We start from the raw sequence: 21,883 nt of genomic DNA, 5'->3' as shown, positions 1-21,883 counted from the left end.
TATCATCTCTTAACAATGTATTCAAGACACATTCCCCGTGTTTAGATTCATCTCCTGGGCTTAAGCACCTTGTGACAGCATGACTGGAAACATCTCCCTTATTAATGAAATTAATATCATGAAAAATAAATTCAATAAATGTAAGAATCCTAAAGTTTTAAAAAAGGTATTTTTCTAACAAAACAATGTAATTAGGGACATATTGGATTCATGTAGCCTACTGCACTTCTGTTCACCTATGTGAATTTTCAAAAATGCTCAATCTGTTAGTGACAACATTACGTTACACTGGAGAACAGAGTAACTCTTACAGAACTACAGTCATCTTCTGAGCTGCACACCTGAACGCATCTCAGCTTCCTCAACAACAACTGAGACAGCTCTCTTCACTGAACAACTATAGAACAAGACTGAAGACATACTTACACGAGAGTGAGATCTGTAGTCGAAAACCGCTCCCCAAAGTTTTGGAAATGGATAGTGCCACACAAGAAAGAAACAGAAATGAGGCAAAGACAGTAAGACATGATGAAGCAAGACTCTCAAGTGCCGAAGACAACTGGAACATAAGAGTGATTCTTGTGAATCAGGTGCACACACAAACGCACGCTTGTTCTAAACAACAGCACTCAATACAGAAGTTATTAAGAGGATTAAAAAAAAAACAAAAAACCAACAATACTCAGGTTGCCATGAACAACCAAATAGTATCAGATCTTGTGCTCAAAGATCAGAGAAAGTTTGGTTTCTTCTCCTTCCTTTAATTTGAGCACACTATTTAAATGGAATGAATCAAACAGATGGTGCAATTAAATCTGGAGAAAATATAAAGTAGTGTTTGTGAGCATAATCCAAACAGTCCCCACTAATTTCTAGCAGCACATTTCAGGATAAAGTTCCTCCATGTCACATCTATTAGGTTAAGTATGTTGGTGCTCTGAGACATCAGAAATAGCACTTGAACAACTAGAGTGCTGTAAGCAGTGCTCAGCTAACAAACCTTGCAGCTCAGCTGAGCAGTGATGGACCTCTGTTAACAATTAACCCTGGAACATCTCTGAACAACATGGACTTTGCTATGGAGATATTACCTTAACTTTGAGAATAAATCTCAGATCTGAATTATGTAATATTTTGGACAATAAGATCACCAGACAATAAGATTCTCATTATTTTTTTTACATTATCAGGACACTCCTCAAAATGAAACCTGTGACAGAGCTTTGTTTATACAAGTGAAGTTCAAGGCAGTCAAGCAGTTGCACTCTGCTTATTGCCAGATAGCTCTGAAATTTATTTCATCCACCTGTAATGGAGAACACCCTCTCACATCTGGAGCTTAACACAACCATAAGTCTCCCCTTTGCACAGTGGATGTGCATCTACTGCCAGAATGAAGTGAGAAATCAGATAGTTTTGTTTTGGTTAGGGTTTTGTGTTGGTTTTTTTTAACTCAAATACTTCAATTTACTTTATAACAAGCAAAAGTTTTGTTAAGATGTAAAAGAGGATACTGCCTTTTTTATTTTAGTCAAAAATGTATATATGAATTCTCCTGGAAAATGTACTGATAGTACAGCACAGCCTTCTCTAAAACACTCGGGCAATTCAACACCTGCAGCCACCAGTAGAGCCAGCTCAGGTGTCCTTTGTAAACAAGCCTAGCAATAATCTGGAGATCTTGCTCTGGAAGATGATGTCTTAGGAGACAAGACAGCTGTCCTGTGAGGTAGATGTGCAGGGCGAGTAACTGGAAGTCAACTTAGCAATTTGCACCTGTGATGCCACAAAGTCAGCAGGCAGAAGCAATAGTTTTGTTGAACTCAGCTGGCAGTTCCTAGGAAGCCAGCACACTTAGAACTGATAATCCACCAAACTGTCCTGTTAAATCCAATTACTTTGTTTCAAGCCAATGTTTATAAATGATTGGCTTTTACCCTATATTCAAGTGTTTTTGAGACATGCAAAAATCCTAGAGTTTATGCAGGTTGTCAAACTCTTTTGTTGTCAAATATGCATTGGTGGCACTACTGAGCAGTTACAGAAAAGGCTAGGAATCAGATCATTGCTGGGAATGTTTCCAACCAGACACTTGTATTCTGCTAACTCAAACAAGACACTTGTCTCCTTTGTGCCAAAGTAAATCCCCAACTGCAAAACTAGGTGAAAAAGCAGGCCCTCACTGATGATCACAAGCCAAAGCCATCAGGTTCAATAGCACATATTACTCTCTAGTAAACTTCTAAGTACTCAGCCCGAGTTTAACAATGCTTCCCAAAGCTTCCTATATTGCTTATATTGACCTGAGCATAGTTATTTCAAATCTCCTTCCTCCCTAGCATTTCTTCCCCATTCTCTTTAGTTTACTGCACCAGCACAGAAGAGACATGCTGTCGCCACGACTGTTGTAACTCCAAAATACAGCAGCTCATGCTGTCTTTAAAAGATGTTAGATGCTCTCACAGCATCTTTACAATATTATGAACAAGGAAAGGATCTGCAATTTTAGATTAATAAGTCATACACAGTTACAATCCAACAGAGCCAAACAACACTGTGCAACTGCAATAGTTTCTGGCCTTTCCCAGCTGTGATCTTGCCTGAAAAGTGTAAAGTTTCCTTTAAACAACTTCTAAAAAAATAGTGTGGAAAAGGAGCCACAAACAGAAAAAAAAAAATTCCAGTTCCAGCATTTTAAGCTTCAAATAAACACTACTTCAGTGTTCCATTCGAAAGCTTTTAATTTGTCAAATCACAGCTGAAAGGTGCAATGAGAAAACCCATGTTCATACATAGATCCACCTTAGATGAAGTGAACGGTGAAGAGCACGTATTTTTTTGTCCAGTCTGACTCTGCCCCACCTATCCCCACCAGCATGAAGACTCAGGCTCTAAAACCAGGAGCTGACCAAGGGGCCTTGTGCCACCAGCCCTCACTTCCTTCTCTGGCCCCACTCCCAGCTGGGCTGATCCCCACTGCACCAGCTCCCACATGCACTGGAGGTCTGAGAGCTTCCTCGGTTCACTAACACAGCAGAACACTGATGTGCTGACCCAGCAACCAAAACCTGAGATAAAGCAGCTTACAAAGTTGAAGGAGTGGACTAGAGCCACTCCAGAATAATCAGCACAGGCATACAGCTGGGAGCGTGAATGAAAGAGGGAAATGGGAGGAGTAGGGAGCTGTTAGACTCATAAAACTTCATCCCCCAAATGGTATTATTGCAAAGCCACACACATGAAGAGTTGGCTTGAAAACTGCAATACAGGTTTCAAAGCTCATTAAAATTGCCTCTAAAACAAAGTTTTCAGAGCAGGGTTTCAGTGGGAGAAGGGAAGTAATTTCTCTAGACTACCCTGCAAAATCTGCCCCTTCTAGAAATGAGTTCTGAGGCATCACAGAGTAACCTCACTATCCTGCGCAGGGAATATTCAATAATAGCATAATAATATTGTAAATAGCATTTACAATAAATTTGTGCAAACTGAACAGCTGTTGGGACATAAACCACGACTGAGAGGGCAGCCAACACTGAGGCTACCGCAAGGGAAAAGTCCCAAAGCCCAAGGAAGTCAGTACATAAGCCATGATTTCCAGAAGCAAGGGAGCAAGCCGAGGGTAGCACACCAACAGGATGCTGCTAGGGCTGGATTCCAGAAGCCTTGGTGTGTGCAGCATGAGACAGTGTTAACACTGTTTGTCAGAAGCATGTATTTATTTTGCACACACCCTCCCAGTACAGAAAGTTATGCCTGACCAGAAAGGAAAGTTAATTTGGCCTAGTTTAGCAAATTCTTAAAACTCTGCCAAAGCATTGTCCAGACAACACAAGATATAGCTACTGGCAAGTTCCTGCTCTCAGAAATCACAGACTTTCAAAGAGTAATTTAACCTCTCTGTAGCTTTATTTATTTGCAGTATTTTTAGATTGTAGAAAGAGCAACAGCTACATAGGTAAAGTATAAAGGCAAGAATTGTTCAGGCTTGGGGAAATCAGACTCTAGACACATCATGACAGATGTCCTGCCTTAAATAGCAGCAGTAACGTTCCAGTACTTAAGAGCCCAGCTAACACTCCAAAATAGTAGAACATATAAAACATTAATGAAGATGATGTGATAAGTCTGTTTCAAACAAGTAGCCTGCTCTGCAAAGAAAAGGGGAAAAAAAAAAAAACCACTACAATTTTATCTTTGCTAGCTTAGGTAATTTGCTACATCCCCACCCCTTGTTCTTTCTTCTTCCATTAAAAAGAAAAACAAGAAGAACACGCTGTGTAATTTGAGTTATACTCTTGATAGTGTATTTGAAAGATACAAATTAAGGATGCAGTTCTGTTAACAAAGAGAGGTTTACCTTAGGTGTAGTCTGAAAAACTGATCATTTGAAATGCAGAATAGGGATTAAAAAAAAAAAAAAAAGAAAAAAAAAGAAGTGAGATTGAGAAGGCCAGCTCATAAATAAAGAGACGAGCATAAAGAAAAAGAGGGATGCTCAGTATAGTCTGAGTGAAGTGATACAACAAGTAATTTTTGAAGTCACCTGAACCTGAAGCTCCCGGCCTGTAGTACATGTATCACATACTAGTGGTACACAAGTCACATTGACACTGCACACAAGTGTTGGCCAAGTGTTGCTAAGGAGTGCGCACAAGCGCACATATGTATGTATGTGTGTGCACATGTGTGCACACATCCTGTGTGTGCACACTGAGTAGCACTGATCCAGGACCCAACCACTACGGGCAATTTCAAGTACACCAGTTTCAGAAACCCTAACAAAGCAACTCATCAAACACGTTGCTGTATTTAATACAGGGGTTGTGTTCGGTTGCTACAACTGTCATACCTAGAGACTTGAGGGGGTAAAAATAATTGAGGAATAAAGATGGTCTCAGACTTGTAGGGATCTGACAAGTACCCAAGCCCTAGTAGCATGCACAGTGAATACACATGACTGGAAATATTTGAGCAAGTGATTTTCTGTTTATCAAAAGAGTAGCGTTTCTTACAGCAGCTCTCTAGAGGCCACAGCAAGAAAACCTAGAACATTCTGAACAACTTTAATACACAAAACTAATGACTGTTTTACAAGAGTTAGAAGTTTTCCACAATAAGAATTTGTGGTTTCCTGTGCAAGAAAGAATGCCAATTCATACCAACTTGTTCATGGAAAAAGAATTTTTTCAGTGCTTCCTTAAGAAACTAACCTCTGTAACTCCAAGATTACTTGCTTTATTTCAGCAGAGACTGGCATGATTATAAGTTCTCACGTCAGTTTTTGCATAAAAACATTTAATGAAATAGCATTTGTTTTATTGGAAGGATACTGTCTACTATTCCATCATGAAAGTACATTTGTATGTTACTCCAGGAATTTCACAAGTAATCATAATTCTCCAAGACAGTATTTAAGGTGTTCCCTCTCTTTATTGCATTTGGAAAGATCTTTCGGCTAGGCTGAAGTTCAGCACAAAACCACTCTCATCCTTGGCTTCCTTACTTCACACACATATATGGGCCTTTTTGGGTTTTGCTTTTGATTTGAGCAGTTCATTGCTGGCAAATACCTCCTGGGAGCCTAGAAAGAGCATGTCCAACCAAACACTGCTTTAAAGATTTCTTTTAAAAGGCTACTAGATCAAGACTCCAACAGTAGGTCAGATAAAACAAAATCACTGGTAAGTTCTTTTTCGCAGCTCCCTACTGGAAGGCAGATTAGGTTCCCAAACCAGGGAATGGAAATTTGTATCTCACCTGGAATGTTTCATCTGCCATCTCCCTGCCCACACAAATCCCTTCAAGTTGTCCGTGGCTGTACTATCCCAGCAGGGTACACTACGCAGTGCATTTCAGACATGAAGTTTATTAGGCAAGTATTAGCTGAGCATTCCCCTTTTAAACCACAAGTTTTAAGAACCTGAAATGCATACCTAGCAGTAGTTAGTGATGCTATAGTTAGCTTTTATTAATGTAAGTCCTAGCAAGTTGTTTAGCTGGGTTCAGTGCCACTTAAATTCATTTTATTCAATGTAATTTAATTTCAAGCTAGAAGAATTAAACTTGCATGCCATACCAGGAATCCATATAAACAATTTATTTCCATACTCCAGGCTTTTGCTTGCAATAGGAAGCCAGAACAACTTTGTTGCCAACCCACAAAAACAATACAAAAATAGGTATTTGCATGCAAGTTGTAAAGTCAGGCATGCACCAAATATTATGGAGACAAGACAAACAAGTGTATTTAAGAAAAAACAAATCCTTTTGTCTGTCAACTAGTGGCATTCTACAATATAACAGGAAGGAAGAGGACAGGCACTGGGGAGAGCATCCAGGAGAGGTTTGGTGCAATCCCACAGCCAGGGTGTTTATAAAGTTCTGGGGAGTCTTTACTCTCTGAGCTTTGCAAGGGTCAAGTTTTGTACAAACTCCTTTGAAGTAATATATGTCACAGTATATGCTTTAGACCACAAATGACAGGATACTCAAACTGCAGTAATTTAAGCCTAAAGCCAACAGTGTGATCTAATCAAGAATACATAAGCTAAGCAGACTTGGGGAGTAAGATGGGAGAAGAAGAAATAGCTACCTTTTAGCAGTTAACACCTAAACACCAATTACAGATGAGAGCGCAGCCTCACACGCAGCACACAAATAAGGCAAAGCATCCAGAACACAAGTAACTATAACAGGCAACCCTAACAACAGCAGCCTAACTAAGCCAGATCCTTACTGATAGATATTACCTCAGTAAATATACTTTGTTTTCTTCTAATTTTGTTCATTACTGCAACTTTTGCTTAAGTAAGGTTCTTTCAAACCCTTGACTCTTTCCAGTGATAGAGACAATTGTGTGTAAGTAGGCTCTGGGATGCCATACACATGGCTGATCAGCTAGAGTTGTGAACTGCACAACCTGTGAGATAACAGGCACCCAAGCTCACCAGTGTGCAGGATAACCCATGGTAAGATCTGCAATGACCACCCTGGAGAGAAACAACTTAAGCTGCCGAAGTTAGAGATGACGATTCTCATCACACATCAACCTGCAGCTTGGGGAAGCAGCTCTACCTGACGCTGCTCTATTTCTGTCTTTAAATTAACACATACTGTAATTTTTAGTTTCAGAGAGCAGTGGAAGAGTCAGTGAAGTGAGGCAGGCAAAGCAGCAGTTACCACTAGCTGTGCAAAGGAAATCATTAACAGCAGCAAAAGGAAACAAAGCTTGAAGGGAGCAATTCAAGTTACATTTTCAGAACAGCAATTTCCCTGCTGCTGGAAATGCTGCTTTCCTGTGCAATCCACAAGGTCTCCTCCTCCACTAAGCCTTACAGTTGTCAGCTTTCCTGGAGTTGGAAGGCATTACATAGACAGACATGTCTTTAAATTGGCTGAGAAGCCAATTTCAGTTTAGAGGAAACTTTAAAATAAATATTTTCCCCTGTAGGGGATGGAGAAAATTTAAGCCAAGTTAACAACATTGGCAGAACCTTTTATTTAAAAGCACAAAAAAAAAAAAACAAACCAAAAACCCTAACAAAAAGCTTTCTGCAGTGGTCTGTTTCTATGCATTTCCAGAACTTCTACCAACTTAGTTAAGAACAGTTTTGTGAGGTGGGTGAGGGGGTAAGCCCTTCTTTTTTCCCCCATTGCTTTTAAACATGTTTAGCAATTTACTGGCATTTAAAGTCTTATCACTTGACTTCCTACCACCTTCCATGAGGAATAAATATTTTTTTCTCCTAAAGCCTTTAATAATTGAACACCTCTTATTAATCAGATACCGTCTTCCTCCTCTGCTCAACTGAGCAAAAACCAACACCTCCTTACTTTCATACTTCTCAAATTCCATTCCTCCCAAACTCCTCTATGTCCATTCCCTAGATTCACTCCAAACGGGTTTATGAATTAATCAGCAGCACTTAAAAAAAAAAAAAAAATTAAGACACACTCCCTAACCTTCTCTGTGACAGATGTTCCTCCTGCATTCCCCACCCATCTTTCCCTGCCCTCAGTATCACACTCAGTTGTCTTCCTCTATTTTTGAAGCATAGACATTCTGCTGTTCTGAATGAGAACCCCTGCTACCTGTTTCTGAAGAACCGTTCATACACGTAGTTACTAAACCCAGAATACACATTCCTTTCTACATTTTCTGTATTAACTACACATTTTAAGCTAATACCCATGACTTTGCTCAGCTAACGTAACTATGTATCTAATATGATCATTTCAAACTATAAGCCTGTATTTCTGCTATGACTTCAGACAAATACTTAGTACTCTGAAAGAGTAATTTTCCAGAAGACAAGAGCAAGCAACTAGCCAAAGACAGTGTTTCAACTCCTTTTAAGACACTAGCATTAGAATGGAAAAGTTCAAACTCTCAGCTATTTGGAGATATGAAAAACAGATCCTGAAATATGCTACCTTAAATCAAGAGAAGAAACTTCTTTTTATGTTTTTGTTTTGTTTTTACAGAGCAAGGCTCTATTATTAAGCCAGTCATCCTCTTATTAGCATAATCTAGGTAGTATGGATGTTTAACATGAACATGAAAACTACAACCAGCTAGGATAGAGTAGGCCTGGTGAAAGAAAAAAAAAAAAAGATAGGAAAAAAGAAATATATCTACAGTCACCTGAACATTTCCTCTCTGAATAATAGGGTTTTCAGACCAGTTACAATGGGTAACTAGGAGCCTGGGGCAGAGGCAGCCTTTTCTGCTATCAACAGCAAGAATGCACAAGTCATTCCCTTCCAGTCTCTTTCACCATGAAATGATTCACACAGCCAGGAAAGTTCAAATTTACATTATTCAACTACAAACTGCATTAAATATGTTTTCAAGAAAATGCCTAATTTATCCCCTTGTAAGGGAGTATGAAACACTAGTTAATGAAACCAGCTCAAGCCTCTGAAAACTTAGCTTTATCACTATCTTTAACAGTCTCTTGCAGTAACAAAGTATATGCTCCTTCTCACCCAAAGTTTCAAACTGACATTGTAGAACAGGTTAAGTATTTAGAACAGTAACTTCAGTCATTAACAGAATTATCTTCCTTTTCCAAAGGTGCTTGAATTTACTGTGTTCAAAACTTTCACTGAAGTTCACCACACAAAGATAGTCTGCCTTTTAACTTCTCCAGGGAGATAGTCATGGATCCACTGCTGCAGAAAAGAGTTCAGCCACACAAAACGCTTTCTGGACATTTCCTATCCCTTTCATGGCAAGGGGAACAGGCTGGATGGGAAAAGCCAGAAGGCAGGGGTCAGCCTATGGTCCCTCACCAGGACTGAGCACTCACTGCAGATACGAGGCATTTCAGAGCCCCTGTTCTTTCCTCAACATCCTATCTGATCAGTGCTGCCACTGAAATAAAACTATTTCAAGAATCGGTAAATGAAAGGGTTGGCTGACAAGAGAGCAGAGGAAGCCTTGTTAAACTGAACATTGTTCAGAGAAGTGGGGAAACAAAAGAGCTGTTGATATGGGTTTAAGGGGCACCTTTTCATACCTCGGTTCTTTTGGATTAGTTACTACCTCAGGCTGTGGATATACATATACATGTAAACACAATTGTATTTCATATTTGTGCCAAATCTAAGAAAATAAGATTTTTATACAATCTGTCCAACTAGTGGCAAAGAAAACTCCTGACAACTTTGATACAGTAAGAACAGTCCACTTTTGTTTTAAGTCCATTAGAAGCACGAGAGGGGCTCACAGCACCTAGCATTTAAGAAAAGTCAATTTTATCTCCACTAATACTTAACACCAGAGAAACAAATGCAGCTACAGTTGCCTGTATTAAGCAGCTGGCAAGCTCAGAGATGGAAAAGTTGCGGAACAGCTGGGGAATGCGAGACCCTTTTGAACAGGCTGCTATGTGATCCAAAATAATGGTACGTGTTTACACACAACACAATGGCAGCAACAGCCAAATGCAGGTCTGGCGAATGCACTACAGCTGCTCCTTCCCTCAGACAAGGCACAGTGAGTAGATACAAAAGAGTTCATATTCGCAAAAATATGGCTTTCATCTTAAAAGGCGGCAGTCTGATTTCCAAAATAGACAGCTGGCCCTCCAACTGGACTAAACCGTTCAAGATTCTGTATTAGAAGTTACCCTTTAAAACAAGTCTGGATCAGGGTCATAGAGCTTTCCAAACTGCTGCTACTTTACCACCAACAGTTTCCAATAATGTGTTGTTCAGACCAACATGCTGCCACTTAACATATTAAAAAAACTTCTCTCGTGACAGTATTTTCCAGCTAGCATCAGGAAGACAACTATATACAAACTCTTAATATAGACACTGACTACACAGAAGTTAGCTATCCACTTTAGAGGAAGATGTTCAGTATGCTAGAAAGGAGGGTTTGAATAAACAAGGGCTATTTTACAGCTTTTTTACACTAGTGTTGCACATGGCTGTAAAAGTAAGTTGGCACCTGAAGACAATACATCCCACTGCTTATATCTAGACAAAGGGATAGTCCTTATTTGCTGCTGCTTATGCAATGACCAATAGCATGTTGCAAGGAGCAGTCGCTTGTTTCACAATTGCCATCTGAAGACAACACAATTTTGTATGTGACCTTGCACAAAAATTGCATCACCTTACTTCAAGTGATCTTCCCAGTTTCCAAGTCTCAGAAGCACAGTATCAGTGGTATCATCTGTCTTGCTCAAAACAAACTGTGATTAAATAGTGCTAACAAACCAGCTACTACTTTATACTGTAACCATACCACCCCTAATTATGATAGGCACCAAAACAGAGTTAGTAATGGAATGTTTCAACCCACTGCATCTTGATCAAAAATATATCAAACTCAAAACTCAATGAGTATTTGAGTACTCTTGAGTATAACTCGAAACATTTTTTGACTGAGAGAAGGAAAGGGCGTTGAAAGATTTCCTCCCTCTGCACATAGCCATTAATGTTACAACCCCAGTTAGGAGCTATTCAGAATATGATAGTTAAAACTGGACAAAGACAGCTGTCATAGCAACAATAACAGATGCAGGCACAATTTTTAACCTCCTTCGCTTTTACAAAGAAAAATACCACTAATAGCCATCACAGAAAGGAGGATTTTGAAATATGGGTTGCAAGATTCTGTCTTGTAATTAATGGGACTCTATCAATGGTAAGCACATCTCTCAGCCCACCTAAACAACAAAATGCCACATCTGTACACTTCAATTTCAGACTTCTGATAAAGACTTTTAGTGAAATCCATTTGTGAATTAAGCCATATTTCTAAGAAACTCCCCATATAAATGGAATATACATACTGAATAAAGAAGGAAAATAAGTAGAGCCTTGAATCACACTTCCAGGAAAGATGCTTCTGGTACCAAAATACTATTATGCTAAGTGCCCTTCCTGCAGGCAAAGCAGTAACAGGCATGCTACCTTCAAATCCTACCATCTGTAAAGGTAAGAGCACAGATTTGCTTTTCCATCTGCACTGATGCTGCATTTGCTAGGAGCAGCTGCAACTGCTGCCATGTTGTAGCTGAGGGAGCGATGGCCTGTATCCCCAAGAGACCTCAATATGAGCTCTAGAGCCCCACCTACACCAGGAGCTTTTTCTCCAGAGTTTTGAACCAGTTCTGCTACCCAGATTTATCCAGCTTTGAGCACATCCCACTACTCTAGTGTCTCTAAAGTCTTGTTCTCAAAATAAGTAAAGTAAGAATGGAAGCTTGAAAGAAGTGCAGGATGTTGGAATGAGTTAGGATATCAGCAAAGCTTAGCACAGTTCAGCAAACGGGTGATTTTTAACAGTTACAGGTAATGCACTGACAGTCAACCTACATAAGCAAGTGAGATGTGAATGATCTGGACCATCCATAAGCTGCACTAAACCTCTCCCAAATTACTCCCCTTACTTAACCATAATGGATTACTCTTTCAACCAAGATCACAATAATAAATTAAACAAAAACCAAAAACAAACAAAAAACCCACAAAAAAACCCAAGGAACTCTAGTTCCTCATCAATTAGTCCCCACTAAACTAATTACTGCTTTAAAGGAGAAGGTATTTATCTCAAAATTCCAATGCTGTACTTACCAGGTACAGACAAAATGAGTGTACTTGGAAATAATTCTGTGGTTCCACTCGCCTTCTTTGGAGTCAAATCATATATTGTAGTTTATTTTCAATTTGAAGACCTATCAGGGTATTTGTGTGCATGAATGGGAGGGTGAGTTTCCATCTTCCTGAGAAGTTCTTTTTAACAAGCATTTTACATGTGGATATAAACTCAGTTCTTTCACAAAACAATTCCTGCTGTTATTTGCCACAGACGAACTAAGAAAATAATTCTTTTAATAGCTTGTTCCTGATTTTACTATAACTGCACACAGATAAGGTTTTTAAAAAAACTGTTAGGAGGTACATCTACACCAAAGTTTACGTGCCATAACAAAGATTTCCCTACCACATAGATCTCCTGACAGCCATGTCCCAACAGGCTCCAAATCGTTTATACATATACGAAGTATTGTTCAAAGCAGACTTGCTTTAAGCAAGATTAAATACCTGTTCAGTTTGAACTGTCCCAGTGCCAGGATAAACTACACCAAACTAGTTCAGACGGTTATCCCGCTGGGCACCAATGGCCTTTGAAACTCCCAGTACCCCAGAATCTGCTGCTTCTGGGAATTATGCCAGGAGCTGTGGGGATAGCTCTCCACAGAGGACATTACAATTAATTATTTTAGAAGTGTGCTTGTGTTTACATGGAGCAAGGCTGCAACAGTTCAGCATATGAGTCAGCATGGTTTGCATCCACACAGAACTGAGCAGTGCAGTTGGGAACTATAAATCTTCTAGGGAAACAAAGAGCGTGAAATGATTCCCCCAGGGGAATACAGTCAGGCTGCACCTAGCAGGAGCTAACACTCACCTGAAGACAGGAATTTTGTTCAGAACTTTACTACTGAAAAGCCCATGATTTTCCTGTGGTGATTTCAGAAGTTTCTACACAGGACAGACATTGTCCTGTATCACAGAGGTTAATAATGACACCATGGCCAGATAAACTTACAGACACACACATCCACACTGGGATACAGCTCATTAAGTCTTATAATTAACACAACTCCTTTAAAGTGAAAGCTGAAGCATATTTCCTATCAGGATAGTAAAGAATAATTTTGAATGTATTTCACTTATTACAATAACATCCAACAAAGTCTTCGGACAGGTAAGCAAAGCAGAACTGAAAAAGAGCAAAGAACTCTAGGGCATCTCACCGTGCTGTTACCTATGGCCAGATGCATTTAAGGACCAGGCCAATACCCTTTTATTGAGGCCTCAAGAAGCACAGGAAAACAGGATGACATATCAGGTCTCTGAACATCCCACCAGGGAAGAATTTCTTGTGTCAGAAACAGCGGTCAGGCCTGTGTTTCAAGAGCTGAGCACATTACCACTATTCCTGCCTCTTGTCTCCACAACAGGCACCTCTGTCTCGTGGAGGCTTGACACAGACTATCAAGAAACCAGGACTGTTTCTCTGAAAACACAGGCTAGTCCTCTACCACTGTTGGTTACAGAGGGCAGCACACAGAGCCAGAGGACAGCACATCCTCACCTCGAACTGCACTTTTGGGTCAGAGGTAACGACACCTCGACATAGTAACACTGCACACAGTTCTGTTGTCATAAACCTCATCAGCCATGTGAATCAGTCAAGAGAGGTTTCCATTTTCAGGTGGCTTTTGTTCTCATTTTGAACACAAGAGATTAAGATAATTACAGGCTGAGAACATTTTTTGGTATGATATAGTTTGATATACTCTTAAAGAAACACACTTGCCATGATAAAAAAAACCAGACTAGTTCAGAACGTTTTCCATAAGCTATCAGAGGAACTGTTTGCACACCCAGAAGAGCTACGCATCTACCAGGATAAGGGTACTGCCCTTCAGCACATGAGATGCTACCTGAGCTACGATCAGTCTATGATGACACTAACAGCTGTCGAAGACCGAGAACAATATCAAAACTAAACGAATAATTTTCACTTCCTATTTGCTTCCCAGGCCTCATGCTGCCAAGTAATAAACTCGAGTACACTCAGTCTGTGCAACACCACTTAAGTCTCTCTTAAAAGAGTCATAATCCATGATCACATGCAGACTTTAAGAAGCACTATTAGCAAAATGGATCCAAAGGTGTTGTTAAGTAGTCAGCTCTGCAGCACTGGGTGTCCGTGCTCTATGTAAAACTCTACAAGCACTGCACTCATTACCAACAGCATACCCTACTCATTTTTTTTTTTTCCTATTAATCACAACACATCATTGTTTCCCCCCTTTCCAAACATAGTTTTCTGGAGTTTGGACAAGAAGTCGAGGCAAGCTGCAATACGACTGCTGACCCATTTAAGCCAGGGAAGGTAAGTACTCAACCCCTCCAACACAGCTATTGGGCTCTGGGCCAAAGAGGTTCCACACATCAGGAAACAAGTAACCTGTTGATTTTGTCAGCCTTTCCCAGTATCCCCCTGCGCTGTAACCAACCAGCATCATAAAGTCCCTCTTTCTTTACAGCACACGCGCACGCTGCTGCTGCTGCCGCCGCCCATGCCTTTTTTCCCAGCTGAAAAAAAAAAAAAGAGACAAAACCCCTTCAAAAATTTCCGGGTCCCGCTGCAAAGCGGCCCTTGCGCCGAGCGCGGCAACGGGACAGCACCCTCTGCCGCGCCTCCAGCTCACTGCTCCCGCCAGCTCCGAGGATGTCCCCGCGGGGCAGCACCCGGGCGCTCCCCGCAGCCCGCCCGCCTCCCCCGGCACGCAGGACGAAGGGCCGCGGCGCCGGCGGGCGCTCGCTGCCGCTCGGCCGCCGCGCTGCGCCCGACAGCAGGTGCTCCCGCAGCCCGTGCGGGAACCCGCGGCGGGACGGCAGGCTGGGCGCCAGCCCGGCATCCTCCACACGTTGCGGCGCTGAGGAGAAAGCCCGAAGCCGGGGTGACAGCCGGGCCCCGGGCGGGAGGGGAGGAGGAGGGGGGAAGCGGGGAAGTTTCGTGCGGCACCTTCGCGACGGAAACCCGCTGCGGGACGAGCGAGGATCCCGCGGCGCCTCGTCAAAGGCGGCGGCCGTGCCCCGGGGGCAGCGCCCGCCCCGGCCCCACGCGGGTTTCCCTCCCGCGGGGAAGAAGCGGCGGCCGCCGCCACTCACCTCGCAGCCGTGGCGGCTCGGGGGGCAGCCACAGCCTCCGGCGGCGGCGGCGGCGGCCTCCGTCCTGTCCGTCTGTCCGCCCGTCCGTTCGTTCGTCCCTCCGGCCGGCCGGCGGGGCGGAGTGGGGCGGGGGAAGCGGCGCGGCCCCCCGCCGCTGGGGGCCGCCTCCTCGGCGGGGCGGGGCGGGGCGGGGCAGCGCCCCTCACCTCACCTCAGCGCCCTGGCGGGGAGCGGACGTGCCCGACCCCGGCCGGGCGCGCGGGGAGCAACGGCCGGCGCGGCGCTACACGGCCCCACGCGGGGCGGGGCGGGGTGGGACGGGACGCGCCCCTCGCGCCGGCCCCGGCCCCGCCCCGCCCCGCGCCGCGCCCGCGCCCCGCGCCCCCCGCCCGGCTCGTCCGGCTTCCGCGCGCCTCCTGGAGGCGCTGCTCCACTCCTTAAAGGGGCCGCGCCCGGCGCGGCGGGGGGCGAGGCGGGGCGGCGGGGCGCGGAGCCGGGCCACCGCGGGTGACCCGCGCTGGCGGCCAGACGAGCGGCACGTTTCGCCCGGGCGAGAGCCGCCTGCCGAGAGCCCCGGGCAAAGGTAGCGGCCACCGACGCCGGGGCGAAGCCCTTGAGGGGAGGCTGAGGTAACGCGGCGGCACCAGCTCGTCCTCGTCCCGCCGGGCCGCGAGTGGCGGAGGCCTGAGGGAAGTGTCGGGCCCTGCCTCGGACGCCGTCCGCGCCGGCCTCGGGGCGCCTCTGCCCAGCGAGCCCCGGCGGGGAGCGGGGGGTACCGCCGGTGAAGGCCGCGGCGTGGCGGGTACCGAGGTGCAGCGTCCCGGCACGTCGGTACCTCGGAGGTCACCTCAGCGGCAGGTCGGCTTCAGGCTCCCGGCCCTGCCGGCCGGGGAGCGTGAGGAGGCGGCGTGCCGCGGGCTCGGGAGCCCCCGCGGACGCGGGTGTGAGGGTACCCGGGACCCGCAGCCGGGCCTTCCACCTCATCGAGCCGTGCCGGCCTCTACGGCCGACGTGTTGAAGCGTGGTGGGAGTTTTTTGGGTGCCTTTCATTAAGCAAGCCTTGTTATTTACACAAGGCATCTGCTAAATCTCAATATGGCTCTTGCCCCTTCCCGATTTCATGAACAAAGTTAACCCGTTCATTACAATCGAGCCGTGCCGGCCTCTACGGCCAACGTGTTGAAGCGTGGTGGGAGTTTTTTGGGTGCCTTTCACCCAATATCCAAAAGGATATTTAATTATTTATTTAAACGGGACCAGGCCCAACGAGAGAGCTCCAGTACAGCAAAGGAGCGAGGCAGGGCTCAACAGCGCGACTCGCGCATTAGCACGAGTATGGATGGCTCCTGCATGAGCAACGTTTCTGGACAGTGTTTGTCTGTAGCGTACATTCAGAGACGTAGGACTTTGTTCTCATATTAACTCGCGCAACCTTTCCAGGCCATCTCAACCATATTGCAGAGTTTGCTCCTGCTGGGCTGGAGCAGATCCTGGGAAGACCTTGTGGAGAAGGCTGTCTAGAGGAACAATTCAATGAATGTCCTGCTTTCTCCCTACTGCTGGGACCACTTGGGGTAGAAGCTGAGGGAAGCAGAAAGTCATCACTGCTTTTTATTTAAAGGGAGAAACTTTTTTTTTTTTTTCACAGATGCACATGTTTAAAATTGAGACATCGTTACGAAGATTGAGGAAATACAATTATGATGTTGTAGACCTCATCTCAGTGGTGCAGCAAAGGTACTTGTCCACACAGCAAAAGGGAAACAAAGCATTCAAATTTTTTTACATTAAACAGCCCAGAAGGTAGAATCATCCTTCCTTTTATCTTCCTCTCACTCTAATCTTTTACTTTAGACAAATGTTTTTCTAAGCGAATTACGTGGAGAATTCAAGCCCTGCTTTGCTTGATCAGATCTTGCAAAGCAACCTGAAACATGACCACAGCACATACCGCACAGAGAAGTACCAAAGGGGGAATCATTTGAAGAATATGTTAAACCTGAGAACTTAGGCAGAGAACACATGGAACTGAACAGAATACATAGAATCATTTAAGTTGGAAAAGACCTTTAAGATCATCACGTCCAACTGCAAACCTAACACTGCCAAGTCCACCGAAAGAAGTGATGGGGTGACCAAACATCCTTCTCCAGGTGCTCTCTACACTGCAGCTGGAGGTGCTTCTGTTCCATTCAGTTCCATATGCAAGAGTAGAGCTATCTTCTCCATATCTGCATGAAGTCTGTGCAGAGAAACATGAGAAAATCTTAAGGTGTGGAAACATACTAAGATGAGGCAAACCTAAAAACTTTCAAATCAACACCCAGCAAGTATTTCACAAGGCACACTACAAAGTATCTTTGTCTGCAGCACTACAGCAGCTTTGTGCTCTAGATGAATATTGAGGGCTTAGCTTGAAATGTTGCTGGGTTTTATAGCTTTGTGGCAGGCAGAAGTTTCTTAATTGCAGGATAATGATGTGGTGTGGGCACATGCCTTTTGCCTAGTGGTTATGAATTACTTTGTGCAGATACATGAAACCCACATCAAAGAAGCATAGACGTGTCCTTCCAGTCTGATTGAGGGAGAGGAGGAAAGCTAGCATGGAAAGGAGGTCAAAGACAAACCAAGGTTTAACCAAGGCAAGGTTAAAAATCTTGGATTAAAAAAGTAACCTTGAAAATATGGTTTATCCTGCTGCCTTTCAACATAATTTGTCCTGTTGTCCAACATCCCTATTTGAAACTATCAAAGGCCTTCCCTTTCCTTAAGAAAAAAAAGAGGCAGCACTTTCTCACTAGGATTGTCAAGGTTTAGAGATGGAATTCTGATCCTGCAAAAAATGGCCTGTAACACAGGCCTGAGAGAATTGTCTGAGTGGAGGGGAGAAAAAAAGTAATTGAAATGTTAAATTTGCTTTTGTTGTGATTGATATGATGCTGTCCTTATTTGTTTTCAGATTTCAGAACGGTTTCTTGATGGAACTTTTACAAGTGAAAACCTGCAACTCATTTAACAAGAGCTCTGTTTTCACCCTAGTTCGGAACTGATTTTTCTGTCTGGATTAACTTTAGGCACAGTCCCTGCCATCTTCTACCAGAGATTTTTCTCCTGCAAACTTAATCCATGATCCAGTTACATGATTATTTCAAATTTACATTAAAATGGAGTAAAAGGTTGATTTGAATTCCAAGGGAAGAAAGGGAGGCACAATGATGTTGTTGAGTCTTTTGTTCCCAGAAGAACCAGCAAAGAATTAAGATTATTAAAGAAGTATAATTTGGTCATACCAACCATCTTAATCCATGTCAGTTAAAAAGATGATTTTCCCCACTTTTTTAATGTGTTAGACACAAGCATGTTTGATTTATGATGGGAGTCAAAACCATCTGTACTTTGGGGCACAAGCAAATGCTTATTTAAACAATGGGGCTCCCTGGGGGGGATATAGGAAAGAAGTGACATTCTTTTGCAAAGAATTCAGTGTTTTTCACTCCATGAAGTATCTTGCTTTGTTTTGAAAAGTACTTTGCAAAAGATACAATGACTTAACCTACTATAAAGGAGTCCAGCAACTTTCACCTTTATGTGACTGGTATGAATATGAACCAGGTTAGGACCGATGAAATACTGTTACTGTTTGCTTGCCTTAGAGTGACCCATGTGAAAAGAATTGGTCATCTCAGTCTCATTGGCAGCATACAAGTATTCACATCTTAAAAACATTTGGAACTAGTTGGCAGTACGAGGCCTTGTCTGCACTCAGGATTAGCTCTGATTTCAGGAATTATTTTAGCTTCTGGTACAAACCCACTGAAGTTGTGCAAATGGTGACCAATGCTGCCATCTGCACTATTCGATGGCTGACGTGGGGACTAGTTCTAAGTGCAGATGAGGCTGAAGGAAAGGAACCAGTTTCTGAATAGTTACATATCCTGAATCAGCTCTTGTGATGGGCTTGAGTAGTTTATTTGAGGTTTTTCAGGAAAAAAGTGTTGAGGGCATCAGAAGATAGACATCTGTAGCAGCATTTTAAGTTCAAGCCTGCACTGGGTGGAGATTCCCTTCTGTAACCAGATGCTGTGCTGTATATGCATTGATATGATTAGAAACAGGCTTGAGAGTAACATTTAAATTTACTAGTAAACTTCTCAGACTTCAGTAAGCCAGGTCTGTGAATGAATGTTGTGCCTCCTCCTTTCAAATCCATTATCTTGAATCCAGACATCTCTACACTTAAGGGACTTTCTTGCCAAGCATTGGAACTGACCTCTGTAGCTCAGCACAGTCGGTCTGCTGTGACAAAGATGTGCCTCGCTGTAGAGCCCAGTGTAAACTATTAATGTCAACAAAGAGGCCAGAGCAGAGAGACAGAAATATGTGTGTTCCTGGGAGGTTTCCACATATGGAGGAAGCAGAAAAAAAGTAACAATCTACATTTCAGCTGCTTTTCTAAATTAATGTATTCAACAATGTGGCAGGCTAGTAGCTTTCTCTTCCCAAGTAAGACTATGCCAAACTACAGTGAGGAAGCCTAGAGTCTTTTAAAAGAAGGTGTGAAAAACTTTGGGGCAAGTGTAGAATTTTAGAAAAGAGCCAAAGCCTCTGTCCACCCTCAGAAGAGCAGAATGACAGAGCCCTGGCAGCCATTGCAGCCACCACCAATTTATTTACGAGTTCCTGGAGTCAGTCCAGTGTAATTATGGGCCTGAACTCCAGATCAGATTCACTTGACATTTGAGAAAGTCTGTGGAAAAACAGTAATAATAAACTGATAATAACCATCCGTCTCATAAGCAACAAAAAATAAAGGGAAGAGAAAGGGCAGGTGGGGAGAGGGGATGGCAACATAATCCCCAAAAGATGTCCTGCTTGTCAGGAGATACTTTTAGTATATACCCCTATGTATTTTCTAAAAGGAGCTATGGAGAATTTTGGAGTAAGTCCTGACTCATGTCAATGCTATTGCAATTACTGCACTGGAAAAAATGAAAATGGGGGGTGCAAAGGAAGCTGGGATAAGTCGGGACAGCAGTTTCTTTTGGTGGAGTAGATAGTTTGTGGCCCACATGGCATTTATCCAAGCATGCTCATCACCTAAATTATATTACCATGAAGCTGTTGGCTTTGGAAAAAGATGTTTGAAGAAACTATGCTGTAGCATATGATTCATTTTCAATTTCATGCACAGTATAGAAATACACTTTTTCTACTTTACTGCAGGGCTTTGATTCTGCTTGTTCATATCATTGGTATAACATGGATGAATATCGGGTTTAAAAATCTTTGTATTTAAAACATCTGCAGTCTTGTATCAGGATTTATATTGCACTGTTCAGTCCTTTCCATTTGAATCACTCCATATTATTTTCTATTGAATTTCTGTAAGACTGCTTTCAAAACCCAACTTTCTGGGAGTTTTCCAGAAAAAAAATATTTTTCAAGTAAGATAAGTTGATTAATACTGCTGAATGGAAAAGGTGTCTTCTCTGACAAGCAATAGGGCTGACATTTAACTTACAGTTGTCTCAAGTATTTTATTTCAGGTGATGGAATTGAATTGCAAGTTATGAGTAAAAGTTTAGCAAAGCAAGAACAGTTAGTTACATTTATGCTACACCTAAACAGCATATTGTGAGTTTTCCTTATGTAGGTTTCAGAACTTATCACCTACATATATGCACAGGTACAAAGGAGTCTATATATGTCAATGGATTTCCTCAGAGGAAGCATTCCAATTAGCTGCTTTCATCAAACAACAGCAACCAAATGTCAAGTGCCCTGGCAATCAATACCAAGCACAGTAATGCTAGACGGTGTCTGAAGGAAAAGGAATCCCGGGTGAATGAATGGGGTTATTGGCCCAGAACATGTCATCTTCGAGTGACCTGCTTTGCCATGCTCGCCTAACTTCTCAGGAGCTTCCTACTCACAGCTGGAGTGAGTAACTCCAGTTCTGAAGGAGAAAGAATATTGAAAAAGGAATGGTCACAGCTGTATGCAGAACAGATTCAGTTCTCAGATATCCAGTGAATGTACACTTCTTCAGGTTAAGTGCATGGGAATCACACATATTGAAGTAGTTTAGCCCATAGTCCCTGATTTGACAATGGTATCATGTATTTCTACTTAGGACCTATGTGTAGAACTGGAGTTCTATGTTATTTGTTCTGGTTTTTTGTTTTGTTTGTTTTTGTTTTTTTTTTTAAATTTGGCTTATTATTTAACTTTATTTAACTTCTTTATTTGACATTTATTTAACACTTTAGGTTATTGTGTTATTTCTGTATGTTTTGATACTTTCATCTATAAATACGTCTCATACATCTTGAGGAGGTGACTTAGCAGTCTGAGGCGCTGGTGTAAGGTCAATAATAAAAGTCTAATATATAGGAATGGAATTTTTTTTGTATTTTTCTTACCTACCATACAGCTGGCTTTCACCAGACATGTCCTTTTTTTGTTCATGGTAAATTTGTTGGGGCAGAATTTGAAAATGCTGACAATTGTCTGGAACAGCTTTACCAGAATAGCAGCTCTGCCTGGGCTGCTGGATATCTGGAAATCCTAGACACATTCACTGCGCATTGCAGATCAGCTCCACAAAGTATGCAGTACTTCCACAGTGTTAGACCTTCTGAGCATATGTTGCCCAGATGAACTGCACAACCCA

General features: G+C 42.8%; 1 protein-coding gene and 1 long non-coding RNA gene across 3 annotated transcripts in view; one reads left to right on the top strand and one right to left on the bottom strand.

The window, feature by feature from the left end:
• The window catches only part of SVIL (supervillin), a 142,881-nt gene extending 127,408 nt beyond the window's left edge, over window positions 1-15,473 (bottom strand). Inside the window, exon 1 of one of the 2 annotated variants that reach the window (XM_069777980.1) lies at window positions 15,211-15,473. The gene's annotated coding sequence lies outside the window, so the exon portion shown is untranslated. The remainder of the gene's footprint in view (window positions 1-15,210) is intronic. The other variant, XM_069777986.1, reaches the window with a different exon arrangement.
• A 206-nt stretch (window positions 15,474-15,679) lies between these two features.
• LOC138684202 (uncharacterized) lies at window positions 15,680-21,611 on the top strand. The gene is made up of 2 exons (XR_011323575.1): window positions 15,680-15,839; window positions 16,859-21,611. It is a non-coding gene; the product is annotated as an uncharacterized lncRNA (long non-coding RNA).
• The last annotated feature ends 272 nt before the right edge of the window (window positions 21,612-21,883 follow it).

Source organism: Haliaeetus albicilla, chromosome 2 (assembly GCF_947461875.1).
Source record: "Haliaeetus albicilla chromosome 2, bHalAlb1.1, whole genome shotgun sequence".
In the NCBI taxonomy this organism is placed as follows: Eukaryota; Metazoa; Chordata; class Aves; order Accipitriformes; family Accipitridae; genus Haliaeetus; species Haliaeetus albicilla.
This window is presented reverse-complemented; position numbering and strand designations above follow the sequence as displayed.